At 47.3% G+C, this 7,599-nt stretch overlaps 1 pseudogene; it reads right to left on the bottom strand.

The window, feature by feature from the left end:
* Nucleotides 1-2,346: 2,346 nt before the first annotated feature.
* On the bottom strand, nucleotides 2,347-3,711 carry LOC150013530 (serine/threonine-protein kinase MARK2 pseudogene; annotated as a pseudogene).
* Nucleotides 3,712-7,599: the final 3,888 nt, after the last annotated feature.

Here is a 7,599-nt window from a genome sequence, read left to right as displayed (position 1 = left end):
ATTTAGCTTAATATAGAAAGAGATGGTGACACTATTTTTATGGTGTTCATACATATACCGTTACTCTTGATAGATACGTATATACACACAGGTTAGTGTACACACATATATGTTTCTCCTCTGTCAGATGAGACTGGAAGCAATGTCATGTAGGAGCAATGAGCATACCTAGCACCGGGTCTTGATTTCTAATACCATTATCCAATAAAAGAAACCAGGGCTCCTTGGCAAGTACCATTTCTTATTCAAAGGTCCTGATCCTGAGGTTTGTTTACTTTTCATTTAAAAATGAAGATTAGTAGGAGCTTGACAGGGTTAAAGATAATCTAGCACCAACGAGAACTTCTTTTTGTAATAATGAAAAATACAAAAGTAAGATTCAAAATGAAATTACACTGTGAAAGTGTGAGTCCGCATGACTTAACCCTGATTCCCTTGCACCTGAGAAACATTGTGCATACTATGACATCACCCATGCTGTGGGGGCCATTGGGCTAAAGCAGCTTGAGCAAATGGAGTAAGTACCAGAGCCTTCTAAAAGATCCCCAGAATTAGAAACTTCACCATTTTGTTCGTAATGCTTCACAAGGTTCACCAAGGTGCATACATCCCAGTTCAAGCCCAGGCCACCTTGACACTGTTGTTGTAGTAAAATCATTCATCACAGTCCCTTTTACACCCCAAGGTGTCCTGATTGGAGACATTGCCCTGTAGGGTCACAGGGTTGATTCATCCGTCCGTCATTTTCCCAGCACCTACTCTGGACCTGGCTTTCTGATAATGGCTGGAAATACAAAGGTGAGCAACGTAGTTCCCAGCCCCCAAGAACTCAGGAATGGGAAGATCAGGGCAAGGAGGGCAAGAAAACCATGTAATGACAATACAAAGCGATGAGAGTCACACGTAGGTCTATGCCATATGCTGTTGGGATCTCAGGGAAGGGGTACAGATGAATCAAAGGACCAAGGCAGGTTCCTCAGTGCCAGGGCAAGAAGGTCAGCTGATCAGTGAGGGAGGAACAGTAAATCAGCTCTGCAGAGGCAGGTAGGGCTTTCCCTTTTAACACATTCAGTTCATTTGTGTTCCTACATGTTCAGGAAACTGGAGTAGTGAAAAATGAACTGAGAAATACACATACATTTTCTGACTCATATTTCTTCAGTGGTTATAAGAAAACCTGCCCTGCCTCGTGAATCATAATATATAGAAATAATATTATAATATGTAGAAATAGATGAAAATGTCTGCAGAGGAAGAATATTGCCACAATCTACTAGCTTGAACACATAAATTGGACCGTATTCCTTCCTTAATACCCTTCATGGGTTTGATCACTGTTCTCAGAGTAAAACCCACACCCCTTCCCATTGCCCTTCTTCCGCAGCAGCCATGTCTCCTGCTGCTCTCACTGCAGCTCCCTGAGCTTTGGCCGCCCTGAGCTTGGCTGTTTCTTCAGCCTGGAGCACTCTTCCCCCGGTGCTTTACACGTCTGACTGTATAAAGGGAACAGTGGTTCTCAACCTTCCTAATGCCACGACCCTTTAATACAGTTCCTCGTGTTGTGGTGACCCCCAACCATAACTAAAGCATTGTGATTAATCACAAAAACAATATGTAATTATGTATGTGTTTTCCGATAGTTTTAGCCGACCCTGTGAAAGGGTTGTTCGACCCCCAAAGGGGTCGCAACCCACAGGTTGAGAACCTCTGGTATAAAGGGAAAGCCCAGAGAGAGCAGGCAAAGCCAACAGGTCAGGAGAGGTGGCTCCTGCTGATGTCATAGAGCACCCAGGCTCTCAGCTGCCTGACAGCAGAGACCTCTGCCTGCTTCACCTCCTGCTGCGCCCTGGTGTCTGGAACCTGCCCGGCATGCAGGCTGCTGGCCTTATCCCTGGAAAACCACATTCATAACTGTTGGGACTTCCCGTAGTAAAGCCCAAGTATGTACTACATGAGTCCACGCGTCTCAGACTGCTGTACGCTCAGCCCCAATTCTCTGCACAGAGGATGAAAAACGAAGTGTCCAAAACATTCTTGTGGATCCAATCATCAAGTTTATTGAAAAATATAGAAAAAACCAAGTACTTTATTAAGAACCCCCACAAACATGGGAGCAAGGGAGAGCAGGGGAGAGGAGAAGGGCCCCAGGAAAGAGCAGTCCATGGAGATGCAGGATCCAAGGGTGTAAATCCTGTGCGGATAAGGCTGAGGCAGCCCGGACGTCCATCGCCCACCCGCACACCCGGGTGGACTCTGGCACCGTCTCGCTCACTGCTGTCTGTGTTCACCTCCGGTGCTGTGGGCCATCGACAACTTAACAGATCATGTTCGCGCGACTCTTGTCCTTCAGTGACACTGCCTGGGAGTGCGCAGTCCACAGCACATACATTTTAACAAGAACCTCGATGTTCTGCGAGCCATGGCCCGTGCCGTCTGGATGCACTTGTGGTTGGTGGGTCCCTCTGAGTATCCTGCAGAGCTGCTGCTGCTGCTGCTGCTGCTGCTGCTGGTCGAGGAGCTGCTAGGGTCGCACTGGAGGCCTGGGGGTGGTGTGGCTGTCCTGGCCTGGGCACCGGGCAGGGAAGTGCCAGTTCTGGATGCCAGGCTGGCTTCCGGTGGGGGAATGGACACCCTCAACACCAGGGTCCTTGAGGGAAATGGGGGCTCTTCTGTGATGTTCCCGATGTTGCAGACAGGGGTAGGACAGGGCTTTACTTTTATGATGCGGACCCTCATCTTCGTTGTCATTTTGAGAATCAGATACGTTCCCATCACCCGGTCATACTTTTTCTGTGACCATGACTCTTCAATCTCCTCCTTCGTAAATCCCATGTCCCCCATTATGTCTGCTACCTGGGGGTCAACGTCTCCCCAGGGTGGCTCTCTGTACGGCCTCATTTCCTCCCCGTGGCCCATGTTGACCCACGGATCTTTCAGTATGTCCTTTAGGGTTGGTCTTTTACTGGGGTTGAAGGTCAGTAATTTCTTTATAAGATTTTTACAATTTTTGGATAGGTGGTCTGGTACAGTGAACTTCCCCCTCTTGATGATCTTCACTGTTTTCCTCAAACTGTGCCCCAAAAATGGAAGACGCCCCACCAGCATCCTATAGAAAAGGACCCCCAGGCTCCAGACATCGACCTTTGGCCCGTCGTAAGTTTGACGCCGGAAGATCTCCGGGGCCATATACGGTTTGGTGCCACAGACACTGGTCAGTTTGTACTTGTTATATTTCCTACTAAACCCAAAATCAGCTACTTTGAGGTTCCGACCACCACCTATCAGGATGTTCTTTGCCTTCAGGTCTCGGTGGACGACCTTCATTTCGTGGCAGTACTCCATCGCCGACAGTAGCTGCCGGAACATAGGCCTCGCTGCCTCCTCGGTCATGGGGCCGCAGTTTTCTAAGTATTCCAGTAAGTCCCCTCCACTGACATGCTCCATGCAGAGATAACAGTACTGCTCAGTGGAAATAACTTCAAACAATTGTGTTATGTTTGGATGATTTAAGCACTGATGACAATGGACTTCATCAGAATTTTTAAATGCCTCGCACTGCCTGATGGCTTTGACAGCCACCTCTGTCCCCGTTGGCACGTGCACGGCCAACCACACCTCGGCAAAGGCCCCGATGCCAATGGGCCGCAGAAGCGTGTAATCACCAATGCTACGCCCCTCAGGAACAACGGTGGTTCCAAGGTCATTAGCCATGCTGGCAATAGAACAAAAGCAAAAACAGGAAAGGCAAAATAAAAAAGAAAAAACAAAAAACAAAAATGAAAAAAAATAATAACAATAAAACAAAAAGAAAAGCAAAAACAGAAAAGAAAACAATAAAAAGAAACAAATGAGAAAAATAAAAAGGAAAATAATAAACAAAAAACAAAATGCAAAATGTGGCAAAAAAAATGAAAAAGAAAACAAACTCTCAAAGCAATAGCAAGAGCAAAGCTCGCAAGTCCTCACACCACAGGTCACCTCACTCAGCTTCCTGGGCTCTAACGGACAAAATCTCAGCCCCACCAGGGCCTTATATTTAGGATGGGCTTGCTGTTGCATCACAGTGGCGCCTATGATGTCAGAGCAGGGCGTGGACCAAGAGAGGCTTGGGATGAACCACAGTTGTCTTCCTTTTGGTCTCACTACCCTTTGGTTCTAAAATTAAAAAAAGGACCCCCTCCCACCCAATGAGCTTTTTGTCTATGTGGGATATTAAAGATTGATATTTACTTTATTAGAAATAAAAATCTCTAAGTTGCAAAATAAAATAAAATGAATAAAATAAAAAGTCTTACTTAGTCTCATGCTCTAGGTCATAATTCAAATATCACCTGCTTAGAGAAACACTTCCCTGATCAACCCACTCCTACCCGCCTCTCCCAGCCCACCACATTTGTCATCTTCACAGCACTGACCACAGCCACCTGGTTCTTGTTCACTGTCCAACCTCCCCACGAAGGCAGGAGCATGACTGTGGTCTTCCCTGTGCCTAACACGGTGAGTCGCGACAAGAGGTGTTTAATAAACAGAAGAGTTTGGGAGAACAATGACTATATGGCCAACTACTTATTTAATGAAAGTGATTCATTAAAACACTCTTTTAAAAATATACTCTGTCTTCACTCAGCTTTTGGAACAGATAAGATAGGAAAGAGGAGAGCTGAAATCTGGGTTCCAGGTATGTGGGTGCTTGGTGAGCCTGAGGAAAGGGCACCTGGAAGGAGTGAAAGAACCCCCTTTAGTGCTATAATAAGAGCATAGCAAGCACAATGAGCCTCATTTTCATATGTAAAATGGGAATGGTAGGACCTGTTGATTTTGTACTGTTCGTACAAAATCCCACATGAAAGACTGAAATTTGTAAGTCTACATATAAAATGCATTCATCAGTAGAGGCAAAATGTAGCCAACATAATGACCTATTTGATGATGAGAGAATAGTGTTTTCTCTCCCCATCTAATCTTTTCCTTCCTACCTCTACCCAGTTATTTAACGGGTATTTACAAATGGCCTAATGTGTGGCAGACACTGCATCAGGTGCCGAGAATACAGCGGAAACTAAGCAGCTGAGATACCCTGTGAGGCAGGGAGCAGGAAGACACTCAATGAACGTGTACGTAAATAAACGAGCAAACTCAAGGGTGAGCAGGACTGAGACCATAATGATGATCACAGAAGAACACTCCGAGGAGAGAGTATGAGGTCAGCAATCTGAATGGTCACACACAGTCTCTGGTGCAGAAGAAAAACAGTGGCAAGACTACTCCAGAAAGAGACAACAGAAACAACAGCAAGTTCCTAAGGCCAGAATGATCATGGCATGTTCAAGACACAGAAATAAGGCCCCTACCAAAGTGGTATAATGACTGAAGAGGAAGGTTTTGGCATCCCCAGTTCCCATGCCTCCCTCCCCCTCCTGCCTGCAGCTGCCTGGGAGATAACGAGGTGCTTTAAACTTAAAATAAACTAAAACCGCATTCTGCTTTGATCACCCCATAGCACTGCCAGCTGCAAGATAACCAAACAGGTGACTAAGCTCAAAAATCCTTTTCTCTCTCCCCCTATAAAAGAGACCCCTCCTCCCCTACAAAGGCGGAGTCTTAGCCACCCGCGACACAGCTCCCTCCCCGCTCGCTAAGCTCAGACCGTCCACAGCAGGGCTCCTCACCACTTGCTGATTCTCCCAATAAACTTCTTTTTTCATGCTCACCACATCTTAATGACCTTCTAGGCGACTTCATGCTTACATTTGTTGCCGAAACCCAGGATTCGGACACCGGCTTCACGGGAACTGCTGTGTGGGACTCGGGCCCTGGGCCGGCCCCAATCCTTGGACCCGGAGTCTCTCAGATCTCCATGAGTTGGCAGCTCATGCTTCCCCTATGGCTTGCTGACCCCATCTGCATCCTTTTTCCTCTGACACCTTCCCTGACCGCCATTTACTCTCAGTCAAGACCGGTCATCAGATTCACAGGTGAGTCCTTGCTTTCGTCACCTCTGGTGGTTCTGTTTCCTGGTCTATCAAAGACCACTCTGGGCAGTTCAGTCCTAGATCTGAGTGCTGTCAGAACCACTCTCAGAGTCTCCTGACTCCTTGGGTCAATCCGGACCCACTCTCTGGGGCCTGACGACACCTGGGGAATCCTGGGACAAATCAGTGCCTCTCCTCTTGGCCTTAGGCCCTCAACTCTCAGGTCGAAATGGTGACGCTCATCTCGACAGATTGTTGAGCTGGGAACATTGGCTTGGAGTCACCCTACTCCTCTTTCTTGGACTGACATTAACCCTAATCATTGCCATGGGAATCAGTCAGTCTCTCCCACCCAAAGATACCCCTCTTGAGTGTTTAGTCCGTAATCTCAGACCTCTCCAACTAAATGGAGAAGTCAAGGCCCATCAACTTGTCTTTCTGTCCACTGTCGCATGGCCCCAATATCCTCTGAATATCCAGACTTGGTGGCCGCAAAATGGCACACTTGACTTCAGAGTTCTCACAGACCTCAACAGCTTTCTCTGGCGGTCGGGCAGGTGGTCAGAAATTCCCTATGCGCAGGCTTTCTGAACCCTTCAAAGCAAACACTCTCTCTGCGAACAGCTCAATACCCACCAAATTCTCCTTATCCAGAAAAAGCCACCTTTCTCTCGACCTTCTGCACCCCCTCTAACCCCCACCCCCTCTAACCCCTTCTCCTTCTTCCTTGTGTGAAAAACACTCACAATAAAACACCAGAACACAGGATTTTAGCAGTAACCAAGGCAGTTGTTTATTCACAGATCTGCAGCTTTGGGTGCAGCCGAAAGCCAATTCAAAGATGTGTGCCAAAAAGATGGAGCTGCCTGTTTTTATCCTAACGCCAGTAAAGCCCTCCCATTCCTCCCTCCCCCTCCTTCTATTTCTCTGTTTTTCCATGCTAAATACTCCGGAGTTATAATCTAACACAATTAACTAAATTAACTGAGGGTGATAATTAACTAAGGGTGATCTGGTTATAGGTCTGTCTCCAGCTCTTCCTTAAAATTTCCCTATCCTTTTTGCTGGGCTGCCTAGCTACATTTTCCCATTTCCCAGAGTTTGGTGATGAACGTCTCCCCACTCCCTTGGATTTCAGATATCCTTTGTTCTCAGAAGCATTTGTGCTGAGCTGCAGAATGCCCTTCTTCTGATTTGCAAATATGCTAATATTGTTAACTCTGGCTCAAAGGCCTTCTAATTACATTTGCCCTTTGCTGCTAATGATTTCCTACTGGTCTGGGAGTCACCAGTTTCTTTGCCCCTTGCACGTGGACACCTTTGATCCCGCTGACCACCCACTTCCCTATGACACTAAGCCGGAAGCCTCCTCATCCCCTTCAGAACCCCAGTCTCCTGACTCCTCACAGTCCCCAGTCCCCCAAGACCCTGGACCTTCTCCTCCTCATACCCAATCCCACAGGCCCATCCCTACCTCCTCTTCCCGGGCTCCCTCACCCTCCAATCACTGTCTCCCTTCTGGTCTCTACCCCCTCCGCGAGGTCACTGGTAGAGGCGGTGTCATGTGAGTACACATCCCCTTCAGTTTAGCTGATCTTTCCCACCGCAACCCACCTTCATGGGACTA

This window comes from Furipterus horrens, unplaced genomic scaffold (assembly GCF_987537825.1).
Source record: "Furipterus horrens unplaced genomic scaffold, mFurHor1.1.pri manual_scaffold_4, whole genome shotgun sequence".
Classification (NCBI taxonomy): Eukaryota; Metazoa; Chordata; class Mammalia; order Chiroptera; family Furipteridae; genus Furipterus; species Furipterus horrens.
This window is presented reverse-complemented; position numbering and strand designations above follow the sequence as displayed.